The 12,500-nt window shown below is 29.7% G+C and overlaps 1 long non-coding RNA gene and 1 other non-coding gene across 5 annotated transcripts in view; both read right to left on the reverse strand.

The window, feature by feature from the left end:
• Nucleotides 1–12,500, reverse strand: part of LOC116048900 — a 27,877-nt gene that overhangs the window by 13,567 nt on the left and 1,810 nt on the right. The window lies entirely within an intron of this gene.
• Nucleotides 3,388–3,469, reverse strand: trnas-gcu. Its single transcript has one exon. It is a non-coding gene; the product is annotated as a tRNA-Ser (tRNA).

The raw sequence follows: 12,500 nt of genomic DNA on the forward strand, positions 1-12,500 counted from the left end.
CATCACGTTTAAATCTGACAAAGCTGTTCTAATATTTCTTTTTATCCTGATTTTGTTAGCACTGCAGTGTCTGCCAGTCAACCTCAGATTTCAGCAGATTTGCGCCTTCAAGGTGAAGATGACGTTGGTCTGAGCCAAGTGCAAACAAACATTAAATCCACGTAAAGTGTGAACTGAGCCTAAAATCTCCTACTGTATGTGTAGAGAAACCTTAGCTCAAAATAGTCACCCCTGACACTTTTAAACTAAACTAAACTTTGTCAAACTATTTGCACGTTTTCCCTCAGTTTTGCAGCCCAAACAGCTGATTGCAATAGTTCATCCCAATAAACATGATAACAAATTAACTGAGTAGCAGCACATGTCAGCAAATTACAAAGTCAGTCATTGCAGGGAAATTGGAAAGGAAATGAATTGAAAATGAAATAGTAGACTGAATAACAACTGATGACTGAAGTAAAATTGAGAAAAACTAATCAGCTTGAAATTAAATTTTAATGGCAAAAAAGCGTTCAATGGGAAAATAAGAGTTAAAGCAGCATTCTATGGCCTGATGTAGGATGTTTTTAAGACCAAGTGATTTTACCTGCCTAGAAGACATGTTTTTCTTCAAGTAAATTATTTAGGATCTGGCATTTCACAAATTGACTTAACCCTTGTGTTGACTTCATGTCACATTGACCCGTTTTCAATTTTTGTTTTATATCAGAAAATATGGGACGTAGAAATAAGCGCTGAAAATGTGTAGAAGAAAAATTTAACAATTTAAAACGTTGGAAAAAGCAAAACCAAACTGTGTAAAAAAGGCATCAAAAATGTTTTTTTCAAGGTTGACGGGAAGACAACACAAGGGTTAAGTCATAAAGCTCTAATTGGATTTTTAATGATAAACAAAGCAAGTTTATAGTCAGTTTCTAGAGACATTTCTTTTCTTTCTTTTTTAACACCTGTGTTGTCCCTGATCAGTTAGCGCAAAAAAAAAAAAAAAAAGATTTGAGATGAAGTGGCAGCGTCACTGTTGGCTCTCTTGGCATAAACACAAACGGAGCACGCAGAGGTTACAGTGTAGCAGCGTTGTATGATTTATTAGCAGAGAGCCACGGACTTTGTTTTAAATGAGACTGTAAATAAACTAACTCCAGATGGGCCTTTTAATGGGTCTATTATGGATACTTTTGAGTTTATTTTTTTCTGCTTTTTTTCCTTTGAAATACTTTCTTATGTGATAACTATTTGAGTTGTGTTTGTCTTTACTTATCTGTCTCAAGGGCCAGTCAGCCATCTTGTTGTAAATAGTTTGGAGGGTTGCCTGCGTGCGAGTATGTGTGTATGTGTTATCAATTCATGCCGCACCTTCTTGACCTGCCTTCTACCAAAAGCCAACCGTTAACACATTTCCTCATCAGTACTGTTTGACCTCCTGTTGTACAGACACTTGTACAAAGCTGCTGACCAGCTAACGTGGAACAGATACACTCCTCACTCTTGTACAGAAGAAAATCTTAATAAAAGAACTTAAAGTGTATTTTTGTCTTATTCTTTGTTCAGTTTATTGGCACCATGTGGTTACTAAACAGGATGTACTTTTTAATTCATATTACATTATGTCTTCATTTGCTTTTTGTTTACATCCACTGATGTCAACTTTGTCAATCCAAAAAAAGTCATTTTCAAGTTAAATGGATAATCCTATTTCAAGACTATAAATATGTGTCCTTGTTTCAAAAAAGTAGAAACAACTCCAGGTATAACAATACATTTAAACTGCATCACAAACTACAGCCTTTTTTATTTTCTTAAAGTGTAATTATTGTTACTTTTTTTTGTTTACATCTGATTATATTTTCCAATTTTTGTTTTGTAATGGTAATGTTCTTCATTATATTAAATACATAAATAATAATTACAGGAACTATAGCTAAAATGAGCTAACTAATAGTATTTTGGTTACTTTTAATTTTCTGACCTTCCCCTGTTTAACTGTGAAACAAACCTGTTATGATTAATGTACTTTTAGGCAGAACAAGTTAATCAACAACCATAAGCAGCTCTAGGGTTATGTTATGTTATGTGTGCCGAATGTAATCCAGAGACATTGACATATGGCAGACCAGGACAATTCATTTCAACATTTAAAAAAGTACATGTATTTATTGGCTGAGATTAGGGAGACAGTTAACTTTCCTAAAACACCACTTCATGCCGTTCCTTGTAATGTTAAATTGAATTTCTGTATTTGTGAGGAGATTTTTTGGCAGTTCAGCCAATCCAAGAACAGAAAAAAAGAAATCATCAACGCATCTGGATGGTAAATCAAGATGGTGAGAAAAAGCAAAACCAGCAATACCCCCAACGATAAAAAAAAGAAGAAAAAAAAAGGAAATATGAAAACAACCTTGAAACTTAGAATGTTTAGCAAAAATCAGAGGAAGCTGCTCCACTGCTGTGGTTGTCATGTCTTTGGCCAGTGGTTCTTATGGTTGACTTTTAAAGATTAGACTAAAAAAGGTCAATGGACAATGTTATCATTTCTCACATGACATTTTTTACAACATACTATACTATGCCTTTTCCACTTTTTTCGACATGCTATACTATGACTTTTTTCGACATACTATGTATACTATGACTTTTCTCTACATACAATGACGTTTTTCCCTTTTTTCGACATACTATGCTATGACTTTTTTCGACATACTATTCTATGAATTTTTTCGACATACTGTTTTTCCCTTTTTTTGACATACTATATGACTTTCTTTCCACTTTTTTCGAGATACTATGCTGTGACTTTTTTAGACATACTATACTATGACTTTCTTTCTACTTTTTTCAACATACACTATGACTTTTTTTGACATACTATATGACTATTTTTCAATTTTTTTGACGTTATACTATGACTTTTTTCAACATACTATACTATGAATTTCTTTCCACTTTTTTCAACGTGCTATAATATGACTATTTTTCGACATACTATACTATGACTTTTTTCAACATAGTATGACTTTTTTCGACATACTATGCTACGGCTTATTTCATCACTTTTTTCGATATACTATACTATGGCTTTTTTTATCACTTTTTTGACATACTATACTATGGCTGTTTTCATCAGTTCTTTTGACATACTATGCTATGGCTTTTTTATCCCTTTTTTCGACATACTATACTATGGCTTCTTTATAACTTTTTCGACATACTATACTATAACTTTTTTTGGCATACTCTACCATGACTTTTTTATCACTTTTTTCAACAAACTATACTATAGTTCTGGGAGAAACTGATAACATAAAACAACACACATAGCAAAGATAATTATTTGAAAGAATCTAGTTATTATGGTGAGACGTAACTGTAGCAGAATAAATCACTATGGTTCAACAAGGATGGGATTCAAACCCACGAGTGCAGAGCACAATGGATTAGCAGTCCATCACCTTAACCATTCAGCCACCTCATCTGCCTATGTCTACATACATACTATCCTATGACGTTTTCATCAATTTTTTCGACATACTATACTATGGCTTTTTTGTCACTTTTTTGACATACTATACAATGACTTTTTTCAACATACTATACTATGGCTTTTTTATCACTTTTTTCGATATACTATGACTTTTTTGTCATTTTTTTGACATACTATACTATGACTTTTTTATCCCTTTTTTTGACATACTATACTATGACTTTTTTCAACATACTATACTATGGCTTTTTTATCACTTTTTTCGACATTCTGTACTATGACTGTCTTATCACTTTTTTGACTTAATATACTATGACTTTTTTCGACAAACTATACAATGAGTTTTTATCATTTTTTTCGACATACAATACTATTACTTTTTTCAACATAATATACTATGGCTTTTTTGTAACTTTTTTCGACATACTATACTATGGCTTTTTTCGACATACTATACTATGACTTTTTCGACGTACTATATTATGACTTTTTTCGACATACTATACTATGACTTTTTTATCATTTTTTGACATATTATACAATGACTTTTTTCAACATACTATACTATGGCTGTTTTCATCAGTTTTTTCAACATACTATACTATGGCTTTTTTATCACTTTTTTCGACATACTATACTATGGCTTTTTTGTCATTTTTTTGATATACTATACAATGACTTTTTTCAACATACTATACTATGGCTTTTTTATCACTTTCTTCGATACTATAATATGACTTCTGTCGACAAACATACTATGACTTTTTTCGACATACTATAGTATGACTTTTTTCACCATACTATACTATGACTTTTTTATAACTTTTGTCGACATACTATATTATGGCTTTTTCATCACTTTTTTCGACTTACTATACTATGACTTTTTTTAACACTTTTTTCGACATACTATACTATGGCTTTTTCATCACTTTTTTCGACTTACTATACTATGACTTTTTTTAACACTTTTTTCGACATACTATACTATGGCTTTTTTATCACTTTTTTCGACATACTATACTATGACTTTTTCAACATACTATATTATGACTTTTTTTGACATACTATACTATGGCTTTTTTATCATTTTTTTTATATACTTTACAATTACTTTTTTCAACATACTATACTATGGCTTTTTATCACTTTTTTTTCCATACTATACTATGACTATTTTCGATAAACTATACAATGAGTTTTTATAATTTTTTTTCAACATACAATACTATTGCTTTTTATCACTTTTTTCGACATACTATAATATGACTTTTGTCGACATACTATACTATGGCTTTTTTTATCACTTTTTTAGACTTACTATACTATGGCTGTTTTCATCAGTTTTTTCGACATACTATGCTATTGCTTTTTTATAACTTTTTTTGACATACTATACTATGGCTTTTTCATCACTTTTTTCGACTTACTATACTATGACTTTTTCATCACTTTTTCGACATACTATACTATGGCTTTTTTTGACATACTATACTATGACTTTTTCGACGTACTATATTATGACTTTTTTCGACATACTATACTATGGCTTTTTTCAACATAATATACTATGGCTTTTTTGTAACTTTTTTCGACATACTATACTATGGCTTTTTCATCACTTTTTTCGACTTACTATACTGACTTTTTTTAACACTTTTTTCGACATACTATACTATGACTTTTTCATCACTTTTTTCGACTTACTATACTATGACTTTTTCATCACTTTTTCGACATACTATACTATGGCTTTTTTTGACATACTATACTATGACTTTTTCGACGTACTATATTATGACTTTTTTCGACATACTATACTATGGCTTTTTTTATCACTTTTTTCGATACTATAATATGACTTCTGTCGACAAACATACTATGACTTTTTTCGACATGCTATATTATGACTTTTTCGACATACTATACTGACTTTTTTCGACATACTATAGTATGACTTTTTTCAACATACTATACTATGGCTTTTTTATCACTTTTTTTGACATACTGTACTATGACTGTCTTCTCACTTTTTTGACTAACTATACTATGACTTTTTTCGACAAACTATACACTGAGTTTTTATCATTTTATTCGACATACAATACTATTACTTTTTATCACTTTTTTCGGCATACTATACTATGACTTTTTTCGACATACTATACTATGGCTTTTTTATAACTTTTTTCGACATACTATACTATGGCTTTTTCATCACTTTTTTCAACATACTATACTATGACTTTTTCGACATACTATACTATGGCTTTTTTATCACTTTTTTTTCAATGCTATACTATGACTGTTTTCGATAAACTATACAATGAGTTTTTATAAATTTTTTTCAACATACAATACTATTGCTTTTTATCACTTTTTTCGGCATACTATAATATGACTTTTGTCGACATACTATACTATGGCTTTTTTATCACTTTTTTCGACATACTATACTATGGCTTTTTTATCACTTTTTTCGACATACTATACTATGGCTTTTTTCGACATACTATACTATGACTTTTTCGACGTACTATATTATGACTTTTTTCGACATACTATACTATGGCTTTTTTATCATTTTTTTAACATACTATACAATGACTTTTTTCAACATACTATACTATGGCTTTTTTATCATTTTTTTAACATACTATACAATGACTTTTTTCAACATACTATACTATGGCTTTTTTATCACTTTTTTCGACATACTATACTATGGCTTTTTTATCACTTTTTTCAACATACTATACTATGGCTTTTTTGTAACTTTTTTCGACATACTATACTATGGCTTTTTCATCACTTTTTTCGACTTACTATACTATGACTTTTTCATCACTTTTTCGACATACTATACTATGGCTTTTTTTGACATACTATACTATGACTTTTTCAACGTACTATATTATGACTTTTTTCGACATACTATACTATGGCTTTTTTATCATTTTTTAACATACTATACAATGACTTTTTCAACATACTATACTATGGCTTTTTTTATCACTTTTTTCGATACTATAATATGACTTCTGTCGACAAACATACTATGACTTTTTTCGACATGCTATATTATGACTTTTTCGACATACTGTACTATGACTGTCTTATCACTTTTTGGACTTACGATACTATGACTTTTTTCGACAAACTATACACTGAGTTTTTATCATTTTATTCGACATACAATAATATTACTTTTTATCACTTTTTTCGGCATACTATACTATGACTTTTTTCGACATACTATACTATGGCTTTTTTATAACTTTTTTCGACATGCTATACTATGGCTTTTTTATCACTTTTTTTTCGATACTATACTATGACTATTTTCGATAAACTATACAATGAGTTTTTATAATTTTTTTTCAACATACAATACTATTGCTTTTTATCCCTTTTTTCGGCATACTATATAATATGACTTTTGTCGACATACTATACTATGGCTTTTTTATCACTTTTTTCGACTTACTATACTATGGCTGTTTTCATCAGTTTTTTCGACATACTATACTATGGCTTTTTTATCACTTTTTTCGACATACTATACTATGACTTTTTTATCACTTTTTTTCGACATACTATACTATGACTTTTTTCAATATAATATACTATGGCTTTTTTGTAACTTTTTTCGACATACTATACTATGGCTTTTTCATCACCTTTTTCGACATACTATACAATGACTTTTTTCAACATACTATAGTATGGCTGTTTTCATTAGTTTTTTCAACATACTATACTATGGCTTTTTTGTCATTTTTTTGATATACTATACAATGACTTTTTTCAACATACTATACTATGGCTTTTTTTATCACTTTTTTCGACATACTATACTGTGGCTTTTTTGTCATTTTTTTGATATACTATACAATGACTTTTTTCAACATACTATACTATGGCTTTTTTATCACTTTTTTCGATACTATAATATGACTTCTATCGACAAACATACTATGACTTTTTTCGACATACTATACTATGACTTTTTTCGACATACTATACTATGACTTTTTTCAACATACTATACTATGGCTTTTTTATCACTTTTTTTGACATACTGTACTATGACTGTCTTATCACTTTTTTGACTTACTATACTATGACTTTTTTCGACAAACTATACACTGAGTTTTTATCATTTTATTCGACATACAATACTATTACTTTTTATCACTTTTTTCGGCATACTATACTATGACTTTTTCGACATACTATACTATGGCTTTTTTATAACTTTTTTCGACATACTATACTATGGCTTTTTCATCACTTTTTTCAACTTACTATACTATGGCTTTTTTATCACTTTTTTCGACATACTATACTATGGCTTTTTCATCACTTTTTTCAACTTACTATACTACGGCTTTTTTATCACTTTTTTCGACATACTATACTGTGGCTTTTTTCAACATACTATATTATGACTTTTTTCGACTACTATACTATGGCTTTTTTATCATTTTTTTGATAACTTTACAATTACTTTTTTCAACATACTATACTATGGCTTTTTATCACTTTTTTCGACATACTATACTATGACTTTTTTCGACATACTACTATGACTTTTTCATCACTTTTTCGACATACCCATATCATGACTTTTTTATCACTTTTGACATACTATACTAAGGCTTTTTTCGACATACTATACCATGACTTTTTATCACTTTTTCAACAAACTATAGTATAGTACTGGGAGAAACTGATAACATAAAACAACACACATAGCAAAGATAATTATTTGAAAGAATCCAGTTATTATGGTGAGACGTAACTGTAGCACAATAAATCACTATGGTTCAACAAGTATGGGATTCAAACCCACGCATGTACAGCACAACGGATCAGCAGTCCATCACCTTAGCCACTCAGCCACCTCATCTGCCTAGGTCTACATACATACTATCCTATGACTTTTTCATCACTTTTTTCGACATACTATACTATGGTTTTTTCATCACTTTTTTCGACTTACTATACTATGACTTTTTTTAACACTTTTTTCGACATACTATACTATGGCTTTTTTTGACATACTATATTATGACTTTTTTCGACATACTATACTATGGCTTTTTTATCACTTTTTTTTGACATACTATACAATGACTTTTTTCAACATATTAAACTATGGCTTTTCTTATAACTTTTTCGACATACTTACTATAGCGTTTTTATCACCTTTTTCGACATACTATACAATGACTTTTTTCAACATACTATAGTATGGCTGTTTTCATTAGTTTTTTCAACATACTATACTATGGCTTTTTTGTCATTTTTTTGATATACTATACAATGACTTTTTTCAACATACTATACTATGGCTTTTTTATCACTTTTTTCGATACTATAATATGACTTCTATCGACAAACATACTATGACTTTTTTCGACATACTATACTATGACTTTTTTCGACATACTATACTATGACTTTTTTCAACATACTATACTATGGCTTTTTTATCACTTTTTTTGACATACTGTACTATGACTGTCTTATCACTTTTTTGACTTACTATACTATGACTTTTTTCGACAAACTATACACTGAGTTTTTATCATTTTATTCGACATACAATACTATTACTTTTTATCACTTTTTTCGGCATACTATACTATGACTTTTTCGACATACTATACTATGGCTTTTTTATAACTTTTTTCGACATACTATACTATGGCTTTTTCATCACTTTTTTCAACTTACTATACTATGGCTTTTTTATCACTTTTTTCGACATATTATACTATGGCTTTTTCATCACTTTTTTCAACTTACTATACTACGGCTTTTTTATCACTTTTTTCGACATACTATACTGTGGCTTTTTTCAACATACTATATTATGACTTTTTTCGACATACTATACTATGGCTTTTTTATCATTTTTTTGATATACTTTACAATTACTTTTTTCAACATACTATACTATGGCTTTTTTATCACTTTTTTCGACATACTATAATATGACTTTTGTCGACATACTATACTATGGCTTTTTTATCACTTTTTTCGACATACTATACTATGACTTTTTCATCACTTTTTCGACATACCCATATCATGACTTTTTTATCACTTTTATCGACATACTATACTATGGCTTTTTTCGACATACTCTACCATGACTTTTTTATCACTTTTTTCAACAAACTATAGTATAGTACTGGGAGAAACTGATAACATAAAACAACACACATAGCAAAGATAATTATTTGAAAGAATGCAGTTATTATGGTGAGACGTAACTGTAGCACAACAAATCACTATGGTTCAACAAGGATGGGATTCAAACCCACACATGCAGAGCACAATGGATTAGCAGTCCATCACCTAAACCATTCAGCCACCTCATCTGCCTATGTCTACATACATACTATCCTATGACTTTTTCATCACTTTTTTTGACACCCTATAGATGGCATTTTTCAACATACTAAACTATGGCTTTTCTTATAACTTTTTTGACATACTATACTATGGCTTTTTTATCACTTTTTTCGATATACTATACTATGACTTTTTTATAACTTGTTTCGACATACTGTACTATGACTGTCTTATCACTTTTTGGACTTACTATACTATGACTTTTTTCAACAAACTATACACTGAGTTTTTATCATTTTATTCAACATACAATACTATTACTTTTTATCACTTTTTTCGGCATACTATACTATGACTTTTTTCGACATACTATACTATGGCTTTTTTATAACTTTTTTCGACATACTATACTATGGCTTTTTTATAACTTTTTTCGACATGCTATACTATGGCTTTTTCATCACTTTTTTCGACTTACTATACTATGGCTTTTTTCAACATACTATATTATGACTTTTTTCAACATACCATACTATGGCTTTTTTATCACTTTTTTTTCGATACTATACTATGACTATTTTCGATAAACTATACAATGAGTTTTTATAATTTTTTTTCAACATACAATACTATTGCTTTTTATCACTTTTTTCGACAAACTATACTATAGTCCTGGGAGAAACTGATAACATAAAACAACACATAGCAAAGATAACTATTTGAAAGAATCCAGTTATTATGGTGAGACGTAACTGTAGCAGAATAAATCACTATGGTTCGACATGGATGGGATTCAAACCCACAGATGCAGAACACAATGGCTTAGCAGTCCATCACCTTAACCACTCAGCCACCTCATCTGCCTATGTCTACATACATACTATCCTATGACTTTTTCATCACTGTTTTCGACATACTATGCTACGGCTTATTTCATCACTTTTTTTGACATACTATACAATGACTTTTTTCAACATACTAAACTATGGCTTTTCTTATAACTTTTTCGACATACTATACTATAGCGTTTTTATCACTTTTTTCAACATACTATACTATGGCTTTTTTATAACTTTTATCGACATACTATACTATGGCTTTTTTCGACATACTATACCATGACTTTTTTATCACTTTTTTCAACAAACTATAGTAAAGTACTGGGAGAAACTGATAACATAAAACAACACACATAGCAAAGATAATTATTTGAAAGAATCCAGTTATTATGGTGAGACCTTACTGTAGCACAACAAATTACTATGGTTCAACAGGGATGGGATTCAAACCCACACATGCAGAGCACAATGGATTAGCAGTCCATCACCTTAACCATTCAGCCACCTCATCTGCCTACGTCTACATACATACTATCCTATGACTTTTTCATCACTTTTTTTGACACCCTATAGATGGCATTTTTCAACATACTAAACTATGGCTTTTCTTATAACTTTTTTGACATACTATACTATGGCTTTTTTATCACTTTTTTCGATATATACTATACTATGACTTTTTTATAACTTGTTTCGACATACTGTACTATGACACTTTTTTGACTTACTATACTATGACTTTTTTCGACAAACTATACTATGGCTTTTTTATCACTTTTTTCGAAATTCTATACCAGATTTTTTTTTATCACTTTTTTCGACATATTGTACTATGGCTTTTTTATCACTTTTTTCGACATACTATACTATGACTTTTTTCAACATAATATACTACGGCTTTTTTGTAACTTTTTTCGACATACTATACTATGGCTTTTTCATCACTTTTTTCGACTTACTATACTATGACTTTTTTTAACACTTTTTTCGACATACTATACTATGGCTTTTTTCGACATACTATACTATGACTTTTTCGACGTACTATACTATGGCTTTTTTATCACTTTTTTTCGACATACTATACTATGGCTTTTTTATCATTTTTTTTAACATACTATACAATGACTTTTTTCAACATACTATAGTATGGCTGTTTTCATCAGTTTTTTCGACATACTATGCTATGGCTTTTTTCGACATACTATACTATGGCTTTTTTATCACTTTTTTCGACAAACTATACTATAGTCCTGGGAGAAACTCATAACATAAAACAACACACAGAGCAAAGATAATTATTTGAAAGAACCCAGTTATTATGGTGAGATGTAACTGTAGCAGAATAAATCACTATGGTTCGACAAGGATGGGATTCAAACCCACAGATGCAGAACACAACGGATCAGCAGTCCATCACCTTAACCACTCAGCCACCTCATCTGCCTATGTCTACATACATACTATCCTATGACTTTTTCATCACTTTTTCGACATACTATGCTACGGCTTATTTCATCACTTTTTTCAATATACTATACTATGGCTTTTTTTATCACTTTTTTGACATACTATACAATTACTTTTTTCAACATACTAAACTATGGCTTTTCCTATAACTTTTTCGACATACTATACTATGGCTTTTTTATCACTTTCTTCGATATACTATACTATAGCGTTTTTATCACTTTTTTCAACATACTATACTATGACTTTTTTATAACTTTTTTCGACATACTGTACTATGACTCTTATCACTTTTTTGACTTACTATACTATGACTTTTTTCGACACACTATACAATGAGTTTTTAT

This window comes from Sander lucioperca, chromosome 1 (genome assembly GCF_008315115.2).
Source record: "Sander lucioperca isolate FBNREF2018 chromosome 1, SLUC_FBN_1.2, whole genome shotgun sequence".
Taxonomy (NCBI): Eukaryota; Metazoa; Chordata; class Actinopteri; order Perciformes; family Percidae; genus Sander; species Sander lucioperca.